The following is an 18,199-nucleotide window of genomic DNA, read 5'->3' on the forward strand; positions in this document are numbered from 1 at the left end:
AAGTCTGCTATTTCTTTTGTTTCTTTTCATACAGAAGAGAGATTTGATTCTTTCTGTCAGCCACACAATCTGAAGTCCAGTCACAGTTCAGTCTTTCCAGCCTGTACAGAAGTCTGACAAGAACACAGGATGGCTGATGACTTGCCATACATTGCAAGCCTGATTTTTCACAGGCAAATTGTTTTCCAGTTTGGCATAGTTGTTTGTCCAAGGGTTTCAAGCTCCGTATTTACACAGTGATAAAGAAATTGCTATCCAGTGTTAGTGTCATTTTTCATTCCGACTGTTCCTCTGAAAACACCCTACAGCCTTTGAGATGTAAAATGTTTCGTTTTAATGTAGTCAAGGTCCCTGCCTGCAACATTGCTAAATCTATTTAGCAGATTCTTCCTGCTATAATCTGTCCCCAGACCTGAAGAAGCTCAGTGATTTTAAGTGTTTTAAGCTAATGATAATGGTTAGTGCTGAGAACAGATGTACCTGGCTGTGGCGTGATCTATTCTATTAGACTGTTAGGAGCTGTGTATTCATATTGACTTAACATTTTATGTCTATTTTTAAGGTGTGATGGCTGCATGGGGTATAGTCTGTTTTTTCTGCCCTCACTTATGATGTATTGTCTGTCTGTGCTTTTGATACATGGCAACTGCATGGAAGGATGAAGAACATGAGCCTGTTCTGATGCTTTCCCAAGATTTTGTAAGTCTATTCTTGCTGTCCACTGATACAATTATGGGAAGCAATAATGTTTACCTGTATTCACACTAGACCTGAACCCAGGAAACAGTTGCACAGATTAGATGTGCATGCAGAGAGTTTGATGACTATGCTACGTATTACAGAAGTTTACTTTCCCTGGTGTGCAGGCATTGTGCATGACTGAATTCCCTATGACTGGTGGTTGCACTAATAACATGCCAGGTAGAAGCTGTTTTACTACTCTTCTCTATCCACAACACAACAGAGTGCAAAACTCCTCAGTTGTGTCAATAAATGGTCCTTCACTTCCTTCATCACAATGAAGTGAAATTTCCACTGAGAATGATTTTCCTGATCATGTTGGAGGCTTGGTCTTGCCATTCACAAATATCTGCTATTGCCACGCTCTGGGGACAATGCACTATTTTGGGCTGTGATGTAGAGGAGGTTTTGTATCTTAAGACCTAAACACAGTCTTCCAAAAAAATAAGCAAACCCTTCCTGCTTACATGGTCCCCGATCTGCTAGTGGGGGTTACAGTTCAGCTCTTGCAGAATAAATGCAACCTTAACTGTTCCACAGTATCACTGTGCAACAGGAGACCTGTCTACAGAAAATAAACGCAGCCCCCTTGAACAAATCTCATGCCACCTCTTCCCTGTGAGAATCCAGAAAGCAGACACAAATGGAAACTCACGTGGGGCCCTGGCAGAGGCACCATCTCCACACTGACTAAATGAATGGGACTTTTAAAGGAAGATCCAACAAGTTTAAAATCCAAAACCATTTAAACAACCCTAATCATGGACAGGTTGAGAGATATGCAAACACATGACAAGACTTAAGATCTCAAGAGACATTTAAATTATTGTCCTGGTCTGGAAGGATTAATTGAAGGTGCCAAAGTGCAGTCCTGGACCAGCACACCACCAGTTCAAGTTCAGAACAATACTTTGAGCAGTTCTTGTGATACAGGGCAGTGCAGTGATAGGCTGCAGTGCTAGAAACAAGAGGTTAAAATGTTAAATTCAGAAGCCTAATTTTCTCTGATAGTTTGGCCAACATGACTAAAACAGAGCCCAACTAAATGACAGGCACTATAAGCTTAATTCTATAGCTTCATGTCTCTCAATCAAAGAATCACAGCAGTATAAAAAATTTAATTTTCATTTCAGTACAAGGAACCGTTACTCATATGTAACTGATATACATTCTTTCCAATCCCTAAACCATGTTCTGGGCTCTTTGTCTCTTTGAAAATAGGAATGCATTCTTATGAAAATATTACAGGCTAAATACCTAGGACATTGCTTCATAAAGCAGGTAACTTTACCATGAAAGAAACAATATAATCAATTCTGACCTTTGAGATTCTGCCTACAATTAATTTCTCATTTTTTCTCTCGTTACCCCATTTCCCTCCTCAGCCCATGTACCACAGAAGTCAATTTGCCCTGCACAGCCCCTCAGAACATGTTCTATAAACACCTTCCCTTTTCCCAAACCCCTCTTTCCCCTGACAGGACTTTATACAGATGAATAGGGAAAAAACTCCTAGCATCTGACTTTTAATAAGAATCTCAAAGAGAACAGACACAAAGTACATTAAGATTTTCTCTCTGGTACTCAAAAGGATGTGGATCCTGTTAGCCCACTGCTAGGGAATTGGTCTGTATCTGAAACTGGGATCTCTGTTTCTGCAGCCAGTACAGCCACTTCTCTGTTACATTTTACATTCCAGATAATAAGGTTCATATTTTTGGTTCTTTGCTGGAAGTCATGAATGCAGAATTGGGTATTCCTTAATTAAAAAACAAAACAAAACAAAACAAAACAAAACAAAACAAAACAAAAAAACCCCAAAACCCCCACAAAACAGCTTAAGTGGCAGTAAACTGGACCCTACACACTGGGACATGACACTGTACCAGCTATGCTTGGCTCACATTAAGGCATGTTTCTCAGCTATGATGTTGAGAAATTTCTATGGCTTAGGTTTTAAGTGCAAATTGCTGTTGATAGAATTTAAACTGAAGTTCATGATGCCAAATACCATATGAGAGGCTCTAAAAATGCCTCCTTACCTTATGTCACTCTAGTGATCCTGCTCATCTCCCATTTGTTTTTTATATGCACGTGTTACCTGGGTGTATTAGACAGTGGGTCTTTGCAAGAGGCAGCCTGGACTCAGCCAACAGCACCTTTCAAACTACAAGCAATAATAGGGACTGGAATCATCACCTGGAACCTGTAAAATTCATGCCCATAACCTCTCTGGCAAAGAGAATAGCCCTGCAGGACCACTCCAGGCAAGGGATGGCACGGGGGCATTTGGGGTAGACCAGCAGCTAAAGGGACATGTGGGGACAGTGGGAGAGGAGCAAAGAGTTGGGGGGTGCTGCTGAATGACAAGAGGCCTCAAGGCAAAATCAAAAGACACCTCACCTTTCTACACCTCCCAGCACAGAGCCCCTGCAAGGCAGTGATTTCACTAGGACAGGCAGGTAAAAGACTGAATTTCTTCTCACAAGGACCACGGCCCACAGAGGATTAGTGAGGACCACAAGGTGCAACAAGGGCAACAGAAGAGACATGAGACAGACATCTGTTTTCTACCCCAAAGTCTAACATAAGAGGGAAAATATTCAGCTTCTTTAAACATCATTAGACTTGAGTTCTCTTCAGCAGGCAGTGAGGCCAGAGCTCCTTGCACACTGATGGGGCAAGTGGCAAAGCTGGCACTGCAGCCAGCTGAGCCAGGACCTGGTCACAAACAACACATAGGTGCTGTGTGACAGGGAAGGTGATCCATGGCTTGCAAGATACCTGAACATCTGCCTTTTCCCACTTTGGGAAGCAGTTGTGCCAATTACCACCGGTGGCAACTCGTGGCCCAGAACTAAACCAAACCCGACTGACCCCACGACAGGGAAGGGATCAGGGCGAAGACAGTGCCACATCCACAGTGTAGGACAGGGAGGATGGTGCTATTCTGTTAAGCAAACAGGAATTGCTTATGTAACCAAAAAGGAAAAATGTGAAAATGTCAAAAGCCTATTCTGACATGAGGGAGAAAAGAAAGCATTCATTAATTTCTAATAACAGTCTTTATTCTTGTAACTAACATTATAAACTGACCAGAGTTCACTTGTAATCTGTTTGTCAACCTAAACTTTTTATAAGGGAGGAGAAAATCCCAAATTATTAAAAATAACCCTAGGCTGTGCTTTCAGGTTTTGGTTTGAACCCAGTAGCCGCAAGAGAAACCTTTCAACAGAAGGCACCAAGGAATTCTCATGGAATAGAAACAGGATAAGGACACACATTTCCAGTAAAGGCTGACCTTTCTTTCCCCTCCTCCCAATCTCCTTATTCCCAAAAGATACCAAGAAAATACAAGATTGTTGGGATTTCTATAAGAAGATTTGGCAGGTTTTTCATATTTGTTTAGACTGTAAGATACAATTTGAATTTGGGTCTTGCCTCTCTCTCTCTGAGAAGAAGAATGAGTTATTTGTTCTCTGACTAAGTATTTGTTATTAGTGGATCAGACATGGATAAGGTATATTATTACAACCACGTTTGTTAGGTATGATTTACATTGTTTGCTGCCTATCATCTTAGGCTGTCTTTAATTTTGTTATACTTTAGGGGGTTTTTGTTTGGGTTTATGCATTTAGTCACAGTTGGTTGTGTTTTGAACTTTGAAAAAAATTAATACAAAGGAAATTAAAAAAAGAAAAATAAAATATTTTCAAAATGATGTGGAAATCAAATCTATCCCTGAGTAATTTGATTTGTAGGAAATGGAGAGCAAAGCATTACAAAGCATTACAAACAGAATGCCTTGAAGTGCATCATAATTACTTACATGTGCAAATACATTGTCTAGGTTTAGGAATTCAGCTAATAATAGTCATAATAATTCTATGCCCTTACACCAGGTCTTTCAACCAAGCTTCTCCGGGTTTATGTAAGAAATCATTAACTGATGCCTGGGTACCCATAAGGACTCTGCTGTCCTTATGGATGGAGAAATGGGGGCTTGCCCCTATGAGGGTCAAGGACAAACTGTAAGTTGCTCTACAAGTGGGAAACAAATGCAGATAATTGTCTTCTAACTACAAGTGGATCAGAGGTGCAAGAGTTTGTAGCTGATCTGACATTACTACAACTTTGTGGCTCTCCAAGAATGAAAGAGTGTAACAAATGTACATCTTATACCTTCTGTTCCACTAAGTCTAAAGGTTGAAAATTGACATAAATCAGATCCATGTTCCACCCTTGGTGGAACACTGGTATATACAAAAACCTACTGATGTTTTGTATCAAAGCACAAAGATTAACAAATTTGCCTTGTTTAGAACTGTTTACCAGTGCAAATAGTTTTCATCTGAGGCTCCACAAATGGTTTTCAGACTAGGCATCCTTTGTGGAAATCCGGGCTGAATGTGGAAGAAATCTGGAAAAGGGTAGCCTAAAATGTTCAATTGTTATACAGAGTCCCAAACACCAATTTCATGCTTGTAGACTATTCTCTATGTCTCAATGCAGACATTGCTCTCTTAAATTTTAAGAGATCTGAAACTCTTAACAAAAATCAGAGCATCCCATAGTATCCAAAAGCTTTTCCACAATTCCAGGATGCAAAGAAAGGCTGGATTTTACACTCTTCTGCTGTTTAATTCCATGCCACTTCCTACGTGCACTCACTCCTACATTGCTCTCTCTCACAACTCATGAGAGGAAAACACAGTTTCTGCAGCCCAGACCCTTAACACCATCCTTATTTTACAAGAATATAGGTTTTCATGCTTTTCTAGATGACCAAAATCCTAGAATGCCAAGTATTTCTGCTGTTTCATTTAGTCATGCAATAATTTTAATGCTTTAAACTAGTACCTGCTGAAATAGCAATAAGTTACTGACCCACACAGACACTCAACTGCCTGTTTGAGGGGTTTGACATTCACACATCCCATTTTCTCTTAGCACGCATTTCTATGCTCCCTGTATCTGTAACAAGAAAGTGTGTCTCCGTACATTTTTATTACCTGTTATGCTTTACACTAATAAAAACACTGGATATTATTTATTTGTCTGGCTGACTGACAAAGCCAGGCATCAAAGCATCATTCCAGTGTCACATACTTCAACGCTCTAATCTTTCAGAACTTGTAAAGCAATCTCTTACGGTGCTTTGTGGGCTGTGAGATCACCCTGACAAACTGTGATAATGTTGGCAATCTCCAAATGGGTGTTCATTTGCAATCTTACTACAGAAGAATTGCTATGTTTCCAAATTTGAGGGCTTGACATAATCTGTCTTCACAAAGCTATCAGGGTCTGTCATAAGGCTGTCTGTGACCCAGGGATTTTATGGGGTCAATATCTATCCCCAGTGAAACCTCATTGCAAGCAGTGGAATTACCTAGAGTATGACTTTCTCTATCTATTTGCTTTCTTTCCCTGTATTTAAAATACCCCTTCTTTGTATTGTATTTTTTGAGCTGCAAACGTCGCCTACTAATAACATCAGAGGCAGGCAGGGGAGACTGCTCCTCCAAATCATGGCCAGTTTCTTACAGTTCATGCCAAACCCTCTGCTCCCCTCATCACACTGAGTGACTGAGAAACAATGCAAATGTCAGGTCAAGCTAGAGAGCTATTGCCATCATCTCTTCCCTTCCGTATGCTCCCAGCACTGGCAGTCTCTGGGCTGCAGTCCACAGGATATCCACAATTATGGCCCAGATTGAGGGAGGGGTAGAAAAATGATGGTACTCTGCCAATTATGTCAGAACCTAAACTTGATCCATTTTAAAACTGAAGCTGGGGACTGTGGGATAGCACAATGTTTGCTATAATTTGTGAAAGGAATAGAAAATAATTTAGCATCTCAAAAAAAAAAAAAAAGGAAAAAGTCAGAGTTAGAGGAGACCTAATAAATGTCTTATATTTGCCTCTGAACCTTACCTTTAAGTAAAGACAATGCTATCTGGACATAGAAAGATTTTTAAAATGCTGTAAGACTGTTGAACACCTCCAGAAAAAACGAGACAGGGAGTGTCAGGCTTCACCATATTCATGAGGGCCACACAACTGCTAGTGAAGTAATTCTGTTTTGAAATTACTTAGGATTCCTTTAGAAAAGCTGGGAACAGAGGATGGAAATAGAAAACTAAAAAAAGTGCATCCAGTGTTTCAAAATACACTCCCTGCACAACACCCTTTCCCTGCTGTCATCTCCTGAGGCAAATTTCCCAGGCAGTTCCTCACACTTACTGAAAGATGGTCCCCAAATCCTGTTGAGGGTGGGGGTGAGCAGCTGGAACCTGGCCATGGTGGGGTCAGAAAGTCCATGCCAGGCAGAGGCCCTAGAGCACAAGCTGAGATTTACACACTGGCTTAGATACTCTGCTGAATTTATGTTGGGATGTTTTTGCTATGTTTACTACGGTTTTACGAACTAAGACCTCTTCTTGGATTATTCCATCTAATCAAAACAAAGGTTGCTAAAGATGCACCATACTTTATTTTATCCCCATTTAAATTCTTTTCTGCATTTCATTCTCTGTGAAAAGGAAAGTCAGTGTCACTATCCAACCTCAGGAATAAGGACCTAGCTGCAATGCTACTGGAAAACTTTGGAATCCAAATAAATTCCAAACTTGCATTTTGGCCTGAATTTACAGCAAACTTGCTCCTGCTCTCAAAACGCCTACTGTTTTTACCAGGAGCAGCAATTATCCCTTGTGTCTCCTTAATCTTTCAGAAAAGAATGCACAGCCCTGGAAGCCCAAGGTAAATGTTTTAATGTGTATACTACCCTGATGAATGTATGTTGCATGGATATTAAAAAAAGGCTGTACAGTACAAAGGCTTCAAAAGGTTAAGCAGCTTCTCCAATACAAACACTGCAGTTGGGACAGTCCTGAACAGAGCAATGTAACTGGTATGTGCTTATCCTTCCTAAAAATTCTTTCTCGAGGGTGAATGTTTTTATTTTACAGTAAGCTGAAAACTTGTATACTAGTTATTATTTGACTAGTTATTATTATTTTCTAAAAAAACCCTATTTTTAAAGACAAAAAAGTCAAAACAAAGAGCCCTACCTCTCTGCTAGTGCCACTTCAGAAGGTTTTTCCTAGCCACAGCTGAATTACAGCAATGTTTTTCCTTTTCAACTTCCATGTTTTTTCTATTTTCCACACTGACAACAAAATTTTCCGAAAAATAAAGAAAACAGACTGTCACCAGTAGATCACTATTTATAGATGGAAAGAATATAGAAACATTTTAAATTTACCCTAAACAAGGGGGCCTATACCATGACAGCAACTTCTAATGTAAATAATTTGTCTTATAAATTATATCCCTGGGGATATCCCTAAAAATTAATTAGGTTAGAGAGGAAAAGAAAACAAATTGAAAACTTCTTAAAACTTCAGGAAACAATTAGTTTCAAACACAGCAGTGTCAAAAATCTCACTACAAAATTCTTCCCTCCTCTTCCCCTATTCTTCTTTCCAGGAGACCAAGATCCTCAGATTGAGAGTCCTTTTGGCACACCAAGGTCAAGGAAACCATATAATTCAAATACAGAACATTTCTGAAATTGAAGATTTTGCAAGCAGCTCTGCCTTTCCAAACTGCATATTCCCTGGAAGAATTCTGAAATAAAATTTACTAAAGACATTCATTGTGCTAGTGTGGCTTTAAACACAAAGCTACAGCCACAAGATGTGGACATGGTACATTCATCACACAACAGAAAAAAGCAAAGGAGAGGAAGGCAGAACAAAACAGTAAGAATTTTAGACAAATTTTAATATTGGCCAAACTCATCCTCAAATCAAAACTCTGAAGGTATGCCTGTTCATTAGTTTCTCTAGAGTTTAGGCAAAAAGGAATTTGGCCAAGTACTTTTTCTGTAGTGCCCTGTCTTCATTTTGTTCAAGAAAGAGCACTTAGGTTTTTTCACTCTTCTCAACACAGTTCACGGGATTGGAAGTGTTGGTAGACATATGCAAAATCCACGATATTTTCTGATTCCATTTGTAACATAAATCAAGTTTTGTACTTCTTGATGCCTGTGCCACCTTCCAGGACTTAGGGAAGAACAGAAAGACAACAAAATGCAGGGAAGTAACTGAGTTGATGGTGCTTTATCACTGAAACTTTAACAGACTGCACTAATGTATAACTCCACAGTACAGACTTCACCTGGATCATGTGAGGGCACGAGATGCCATTTCTGCCAGCCCTCATATGCATTAATGCTAGCAGCAAGGAACAAAAGGTATCAGATAAGGCACAGAACTTGCTGCTATAAGTCAACACATCAAAATATATTTTTAAAACTGCATCAGAGAATTTATAATGGATCTGTGCTTTGCATTTTGAGGTGACAGAGTTCTCGATCTGGTAGAAAGTTCCCAAAGCTCAATTTACTACATTGTCAAAATATAGCCTGAGGGGACAATCTGACTTACAGCATCTTTATGACTGGTGATGAAAGAACCTCGCTTGACTTTTAGATCCCAAGTTTGGCTCAAGACAGTGCAGTAGTGAACAGAACATCTTCTATTTTATGCTGGGTGTTCACAGTGTTCCTCTTCAGCGCAGAATTAGGTTTTACTCTACAGAATTCTCACACAGCTCACTGATGGGTTAGAATTCACACCTTCAGATTTTGGGGATATACTTCACACCCTGCATTGTTACTGCTGCTAAAGATACAGATTACTCTGTCCTCATGTCATTGTAGCATCTGTAATGGAAATCTTTAGAAAATTCAGGGAAAATGCATCTTTTACAAGGCCACAGCATGTCTTATTCAGCCTTGGAGAGACTTCAGAGCACAGTAACCGCATTAATTGGACATTATATGGACAGCCAAGTAAAGCTCAGTTACTGTGCAGATTTTACTGCTCTTTGTCATGTTGCTTCAAAACACATTTCATGTTTTAAACAGTCATATATACATATGAAAGTATTTTGAAACACTGGACAATGCTACAGATCCACAGGAAATAATTGTTTCACAAACATGAGGCAATCTGCACAAATATAAATAGCGTGGCCCAAATCTGTTCTAAATTATGGTTGTGCAAACCCATGAAAGTTAACTAGTACTACTAACAGAATAGGACACATAAGAGCATGCAAAAGTATAAAATATGGCTCTACTGTTCAGCTATTCATGGTCCAAACCCTGCCAGCCGCCAGCCTGCCAGCACTTACATTGTACTAGTTTACCAGCATGTCTTTACAGGAAATAAGAAAAATTATGGGATTTCTAGTTCTCTCATGCACTGGAGGACACAAGTCCAAGAACATATGGGCTTAAATGTGTCAGCATCCTACATCACTCTTGTTTGAAGAATGTTATTAATTTTTGTGGGTGGAGTCCAAAATTGTAATGCCATATTAACACACAGTGGCTGTTTCTGTAATGCGTATGTCACAGGGAGCATATTGTGTAGCAGTCCAAGGATAGCATTTTAACTTGATTTCAAGTCATTTTCTGAATTGTAATACACTCAAAAGATGAAGTACTGATGCTGCCTGCAGGGTACTTCACAACTTTTGTCTTCACAGTTTCATCCAGTCACCTCAATTCTGACCTCTAGGATATCATGCTATTGCAGATCTGGACTCCACACAAAGCTGTTTCAACAAATCTCATTTTTCTCTCTAATACACAGCATGTGACTTTGGGATTGGTATTTTCAATGCTGAACTGAACTACACGAGCGATATATGCTACTCCAGGCAAAAAGCAAGACTAATAGCAGAAGATTCTTTGCCATGATAACTCTAACTGAATTTCAATCCCAATCTTCTCCAATGAATTAGCCTCTTTACCAAATTCACAGGTACAGACAGAGACTGTGGGAGTCAGCCATGTAACATGTTCCAGCTGGATACAGTGAGGAAAGTATTGGCAAAGGCTTTTCGGCTGCAACTCAACAGGTGGTTTGGCACCAAGATTTCTACCTGTTTGTGGTTTTCATCTCTGGTTTCAAGACAGAAAATGACATTATACCTTTCAATGCTGCATCTCAAGCAGGCTGTACGCAGAGCAAGGTTTCATTCCAACACAATCTCTCTCTCTCTCACAAAGTTGAGGAAAACTGCCAACCGCTGCTGCTCTTGATATCAACATGTGATGCAGATGTCAGGAAGGGGAAAACAAAAGGGAGAGAAGAAAAAGGAAAATAAAACTTTAAGTTTTATGTAAACAAGAAACTGTACTTAATGACTACAGCTGAGGAAAACAAAATAAAAAGTACTGGCTTCAGTATAAGGAAACAAATAAACAAAATCTTGGAACAGCTTAGTCTAAGATGTTGTAGGGGTTTTTTTGTTGGTTTTGTGTGTTTTTTTTTTTTTTTTTTTAGTTTATTAGAATTTTTGTTTAAATTTAGTTCCAGGAGATAAAATACCTTTACATTATAAACTTAAAGGGACAATATAAAAGAAACAAATCTATCATAGCATCAAAACTAACTACTCCATTACTCAGAGAAGAGTCTAAGCACCTTTAACAAACACCCTGAAAAGCAGCAGAAGCACTCATAACATATATTCTTGCCCGCAAATAGCCCCGAGTGCAAGAGGTGGGCTTAATTTTCAGTTTTTAAAGCCTTCTGCATAGGCCTAACTCTGTCTTTGTTGAAGGTAGTGTTAACACACATTGAATGCAGAAGGAACCAAATGTGCGTAACCGCATACTTTGAAAAATCACACCCAATATGTTCAACTGATGCCATAGTTTCCTGAGGACAAGAGTAGGCTATGGAATACTACAAATAATAGAGAGCAGTAGTCTAAAGCAAGCTTCCCAGTACCAAGAAAGCATATTTCAATGCTTTTTCACAGATAATTGGGAATGTGCATCTTCAAAATAGTAGTCAAGAGCAGGTAAAGACTGTCAGAAGATGCTTACTGTGACAGAAATCTCAGTGCCTTTTCATAAAATAAGAGTTCTTCAAAGCAACTCTCAACAACCATTAAGAGAACAGTCAGTGAATCTATGCTTTTCAGATTAAAGCAAGAAAAGAAAGAAATGAAAAGGCTTCTCCACAGACAAAGATGTAATGAGAATGACTTCAATACATCAGCATTTGAGCCATCAAAATGGGCCCACATTCACCAATGCACAGAAAAGTAGAATGACCAGCAAAAACTTTGCTTTGCCCCAATAAAACCATTTCAGGAAGTTGTATGTCCTAATTTGTCTATGGAAGATGAGAACATCATAATAAAACTATATTAAATCATCTATACTAAGAAAGACCGAGCTGAAGAGAAAATGGAACTATCTTATCATGATGATGTAATCACTTGAGGGAAAGGGACCCCAAAATGAGGGGAAGGATCACGGAAGTGGGTCTTTTTTCCTCATAAGAAGGGCTTTCCACAAAAATACACCTCTCAGATAACCAAAACAGAATTTTTTCTTCAACTACCTGGAAAAAGGAGGGGGGAAAAAAGAGTAATGAACCTTTCAGAACCAGCAGTTGGCAAATATTTATTTGACTTTTCTCAGGTAAAACAGTTATTCCCCAAGAAAATTTTCATTTCAAGAAAAATAATTTCACTGAAAGATCAGTCTGATGGAAAAACGCCTGGCTATGACTACAAAGGATAAAACCACTGGCCTCAGCCACGGGGAGGTGAACGCCAAGGTCAGTGGACTGGGTCTGCCACAGTCCTCTTGCAGAAACATGGGCACAACACCTCCATTTGCTGTGATGTTTGTTCTGCTCCAGTTTTTTGCCTACATAGAGCCTCCAGGGCAGGAACCGTCTCTCACTGCATGTTGTGCACAGCCTACTGCAACACGTGTGCTTGATGACTTTTAGCACTACAGCAGCAACAGTGCCTTTTCCTCCTACAGCAGCTACTACCCAATATCAAGATGAGGAGAAAAACGTGACCTATGGCTGCAACACACTGCTAATCAAACACTATTGTATAGCGTGGGGATGTGGGGGGATGCCTTTTCACCACAGAAAGAATCAGGGTTTATACACACAAAATCAGTAAACTATATAGTTCAGTCTTGTGATCTGTGTTCCAAGCTGCCAGAAATAAGGCAGGAAAGAGGGGTGGGGAAGGGGAGGGGTAGGGGGGAAGCATCTCCTGTGTTCATAATGAAAGAAGAGAGATGACTGGACTAAGAGCTGATGAGGTTACAAGGCAACAGCAGTGCCATGAGTTGTTTGGGCTTAAAGCCAGATGTCTTGTATTTCCTTTGATTGTTTCTAAATAATTAATGGTATTAATTTCATCATGTGACCCACCCACCCCCCTTTTAGTATTTGGCTCTGTGTACTAACACTAAATATAAAGGAGGAAAACGGTACTGTCTATAGCATACTGCATGCTAATGCTGTGTGTTTGGACTGCAGCAACAGCTGATACTCCCATCCCCAGGATTCTATATTCCACAGCACTCACACAGTGTTTGCATGAAGGAGATGGAGTAGTATCCTTCATTCTCCATCCATAAACCAACTCAACTATGGCATATGGACACTGCACGTTTGAAGTAGTGTCCGCCCACACTAAGAGGAACCTGCCACTACTATTTCACGTAATGTTTTCTGGCAAGCTCCCAGTTTTCAGTCATGCTGGTTTGCTTGAAAGAAACACTCAGAGGAGACTCTGCTTGTCTTGCTGTTTGAACAAACAAAATAATCACGCATCTTGAGTTAATGGCCCAAAGCTTAATGAAGATCATAGGAAAGAGGCTGTCTGTGATGGGAGCATTCCCTTCTGACTTAGCCACATAAGCCACTGCTGTTGGCAAAAGGAAATGGATTATGTGGAAAATAAGTAGCCCTGAGCTCTGGTCTAGACAAACCTTTGCTTGGTACTGTAGCAGTAAGTGCATGAAGAGAACAGCAACAACCAGAAATAAAAATTTCACTTCTCCACAATTTTCTACCCCAGGCCACTGGCAGCTTCATCAGGAGGACCTGTGTTTCTTTTTCATGGGAATGTTTGGGTTGAGTGCTAGGACCACTGGAATCTAACAGCACAATTCCTTAACAAAGAAAGACTAGTAGAGGCAGATCCTATATGCATGATTCCATGATATGTACTCAGGAAAAATGTCTGCCCACCCTACTGTATATTGCAGCTGACTTTCAGCTCCCCATGTCAAGTCTCCAGCCCCACTCATCTCATCTACCTTTTTTTCCTACCACATTCTCCCTTATCGTGAATGTCCTGGTATCTACCATAGAATCAGAATCATAGTATTGTCTGAGTTGGAAGGGACCTTTAAAGGTCATCTAGTCCAACCCTCCTACAATGAGCAGGGACTTCTCTCTTCAACCAGATCAGCTTGCTCAGAGCTCTGTCCAATTTGACCTTGATAATTTCCAGGGATGAGGCACCCACCACCTCCCTTGACAACCTGTTTCAGTGTGTTATTCACCATTAGATAGTATTAAAGGGGGCAGCTGAGAGGCAATGGAGAAAGAAATCTGACAGCTTGGAGCAGACCCTTGTTTTGCCCAGTAATGCCCCAGACTTCTGAAGGTAAGGACTAAGTAATATGGGGCCCTCACAGACATCAAAAGAAGTTTCCAGAAGTCTGCATAAAGCTAACTACATCAAAGCATTCCTGTGGGGAGTCAGAGAGGGCGTCGTAAAGTCTCATTTCTTAGATTTTACCCATGGCTCCCTAGTTGGGTGTCGTTCTGCAGCTAAACTATCAGATCAAGACTGGTGCATTGTACAGTGACAATTCTTCAGTCAAGGGCAAGTGAAACCCAAAGAATTCTCCACTAGAAAGCATGATCCTAATTTTCAAGACTTGACCCTGAGATTAGCTCAGCTGGTTAGAGTATAGTGCTAATATTACCTAGATTGTGGGTTTAATCCCTGTGTGGTCCATTCATTTAAGAGTTAGACTCGATGATCCTTGTGGGCCCCTCCCAACTCAGAAAATTCTGTAACTTCTGTAAATTTTGACTTGGCAGTCAAGGCCTAGCAATTCTAAGGCATATTCCTTCCCCACCCACCCACTACAGGTTCATAGGAAGAAGTCTGTCTCATTACATGAAGATCATATGAGAAGTACACCTGAGCCCTTCAGCTGGGACTGGAGCAGCACCAAAACCAGCACTGGTCCTGCACAATGCAGAGAAATCACCTGGAGGGAGCATCAGCACTGCCAAATCACAGCATGAGGCACTGCAGACAGGATGGCAGAGTGCCCTGGGTGCCAGAGCTCAAGCTGTACTGCAAGAAAAAAGCAGGATGAATACCACACTGGCTGTGCTGGGAAGAAAACATCTCGCCCTTTCCTATTAGAGCTTCTCTAACATGGTTATAAGGCTGAATAAATTTATGGGTTTACTACTCATGGACACTGCAAATAGAGAAAACTCTAATCCAGATCAGTTAAAAGAAGGTAAGGAAGAGTAACATACAGCCAAACTTCAAGTGACTCCTTCAGCTCCTACCAGCTACCTACAGTAGAGCGGCAAAATTTGCACAAGCAAAAAGCACATCAGGAATACCTGATGCCAGAGTCCTCCTCTTTGGAAGCCATTCACAGAAAATGGGCTCTGCAGCTTTGAACTGGAACAGAGGAAACTGCTTCTAGACAGGAATGATCACAGCAATGACTACACTGCTTGCAAGGTAGAAACGCTGCAAATAGACAAAAATACAGCTGAACAGTCACAGCACTTTATGAGCAGCCCCTGTACCTAACTGCTTGGTTTTCAGGATTTTGGGAGGCCATGGTAGAGTGAGAAAACACCATTTTTCCTATGGCATCAAGGATCTCTGAAAGTGTCTACATGTCAGCCTTGGCTGAGAATGTATCCTTTGTTCCTTCTTCTGCATTATTTTGCTTTAATGATAGCTTTGCAGTGAATCCCATTTGTGAGTTGCTCAAATAAATGCAAATTTTATCTTGTAAGCAGCACCCTCCAAAATATAACTGCCACTGAAAGTAAAAATCTGAAGAGCTAAAAGGCACTGGGTCTTCCCTAGTGCCCCCATCTCCCCAGTGCGCTTGACTACTTGCTATTATTATACATGGAGTACCAGGCAGGGTACTTGCTATTATAAATACGTACTATATTGAAATATATAGCCCAAGTCCCCAGGGCCCAACATTCTAATTAGAACTACAGTTGTGCAAATAACTGATTTATTTGGCTAGCTGACCAAACTGAGAACACAGAAAGGGAAAAAAAAAAACCAAACAAAAACCACCTATGTGTTTAATGAAATTGGTTAGGTTTTTTGTTTGTGTTCAATATATTTCGATTAAAATTGACTAAGTCTCAAAACAAAACTAGAAACCTTGTTTAGAAATATCAAAACAAACCCGGAAACCTTGTTTAGAAATATCAAAACAAAATCTTCTGGCTTTCCAAAACTTTTTATATTTTCTTAGTTTATTTTTTTTCCTTGCATAATTTTGGCTAACCCATACCTGAGGTGAGCAGCTTTCAGCAAATAAAAAATTAAATTCAACAGTTTTACCCAGATTTAAATCTAAGGACTGAATTGTGAGTCAACCAGCTCTTGACTTAATTAAAGAACAGGGAAGCAGGAGATCTGCATTCCCTTCTTGATTCAGCCACCATCTCTGCACCCAAGGTGAGTTATTGTTTCTTTATGGAGGTCTCTCTGTCTACAGTTTGTCTCTGCAGTCTCTGAGCTTGTTGGGGTTTCATGCATCTCCTACAGCAGGTCTGTGCAGTGCCTAAAACAATGATGAGACTGCTCATCTCAACTGGGGCCTACATGATTTACTAAAATATAAATAACTCCTCAACTGCAGTCAAATCTCTTTTTAATGCCAATAGTTGCACTCGCATATATTTAGCAGCCCATCATGGGAACATCAGCTTCTTTTTAAATTAATTACTTATTAATAGATGTAAAATATGAATGGACAGCAAGCCTGGATTTTTCCTGCTTCATCAGTTTCAGCACTCAAAGAAAGCACCTCGTTTACAGCTACCAGGAACCAACAGGGACATCTAATGAATGAAGCCTGAAACCGGAGATCCCCTCAGCACTTTTGTACCCCCATTGTTTGGGGACAAATCCTCTCTTCCCTCCAGGGAAAGAAGACTAGTTGGATTGAAAGAGCTTGAAAAAGTGGAAAGCCTCACAGGCAACCCTCAAATTCCCTGTGCAGGGCTTTAGGCACACAATTGTCACCAGGAGGAATGGGAAATGCAAGTTCAATATCTGCAGAGCCGTGGGACTGCAAGGGAGAGTGCCTGCCTCTCTTTTGAGGACGCCATGCATCTCACAAGGCCAGATTACTTAGTTGAAAGACAACTGGAGCTCGCTGGAAAATAAACACCACAGAAACAGAAAGGACTGCGCTACTATGAACTCTTCAACTTCCACGTAGAGAACTTGGGGCTGGGGGTGGGGAGGTTTCTCAGAGCATACATGGCTGTCACTGACAATAAAGTCAGTCACGTTTTTGAAACACTGGGGACGGAGTTCAAATGTGCCCCATTATGCCTTGAGATGTACTCCCCGGGTACAAAAGGTGCGTGGGTTACGCTGAGCTCGCGCCTTCCTCTGCTGAGACTGTGAAAGGCAGCGCAAAGCGCACACTGAGAAGGAAGGAACTGTGAAGCACATGGGACAAGAATTCCTGCCCTAGAGGCCTGATCATGGGTGCCCCCAGAGTCCTGGAGTCCCATGGCAGCTTTAACCTCATGCTAGTTTTCTCCATCCCTGGGGCTGCTGCTCACTCCAGGAAAGCACACTGCCATTTCCCAGCCCCAAGGCTGCACCTCAGCCACGGCTCCTGCAAGGGGCTGAGAGAGAACGACCTGAGCTGGCCCGTGCCAAGGCAGTCCTGCTCTGTCCAAGGGCAGCACTTGCAGGCCGCCATTCTCCTCAGCATACATGTGCCTGCCCCACCATGCTAAAGGAGCAATTATTGCCGTTAAAAATAAATCCTCCTCCCTGTCGATTGACTGCACTTATTGGCCATTGCTGCCATCTAGCCAGATGCATCTCCAGCATTCGCAGAAGCCTTCAGCTTGTTTATTTTCTCACTGCTGCTCGGCCTGAAGCAGGGATAAATGCATCCCTTGTTACTCACTGCCTCTGCAGAGATATTTGTAAACTTTCACAGGGTTTTCCTTTTTTTCCAACAGGTGACAAAATACTCTATAACTGCAGGTGCTCTGGGACACAAACAGAAAAATGGAGATCAGATATAGCTGTAGTCGGAGTAAGGGAAAAATCAAGATAAAGGCAGCAGATGAGACAGTGCTAAAACAAGCAAAGAAATGATTGAGAAATGGTAGTCAGCTATTTTCGTTGCCAATTTACTCTTGCAAGGTAGCTCTAGCACAATAATTTTGTCTATTTTGTTATTCTGCCAAATTTTTGCAGGTGCTACCAGGGGAAGTTTGTTGAAAAAAAGGTTTTTGAACATTACTGGAAAAGAATGAAGAAGGTGTCTACTCAAGCTAGCACT

The 18,199-nt window shown here is 40.8% G+C and overlaps 1 protein-coding gene across 18 annotated transcripts in view; it reads right to left on the minus strand.

The window, feature by feature from the left end:
* ZBTB20 (zinc finger and BTB domain containing 20) overlaps positions 1 to 18,199 on the minus strand; it is a 473,219-nt gene that overhangs the window by 148,727 nt on the left and 306,293 nt on the right. For 8 of the 18 annotated variants that reach the window (XM_039717819.1, XM_039717817.1, XM_039717821.1 and 5 more), the window contains one exon: positions 10,751 to 10,851. The exons of 8 other annotated variants lie outside the window; for them this stretch is intronic. The gene's annotated coding sequence lies outside the window, so the exon portion shown is untranslated. Of the gene's footprint in view, positions 1 to 10,750; positions 10,857 to 18,199 lie in introns of all 18 variants that reach the window. 2 more of the 18 variants (XM_039717820.1, XM_039717818.1) reach the window with 1 other exon arrangement.

Source organism: Passer montanus, unplaced genomic scaffold (genome assembly GCF_014805655.1).
Source record: "Passer montanus isolate IOZ18808 unplaced genomic scaffold, ASM1480565v1 scaffold39, whole genome shotgun sequence".
Lineage (NCBI taxonomy): Eukaryota > Metazoa > Chordata > Aves > Passeriformes > Passeridae > Passer > Passer montanus.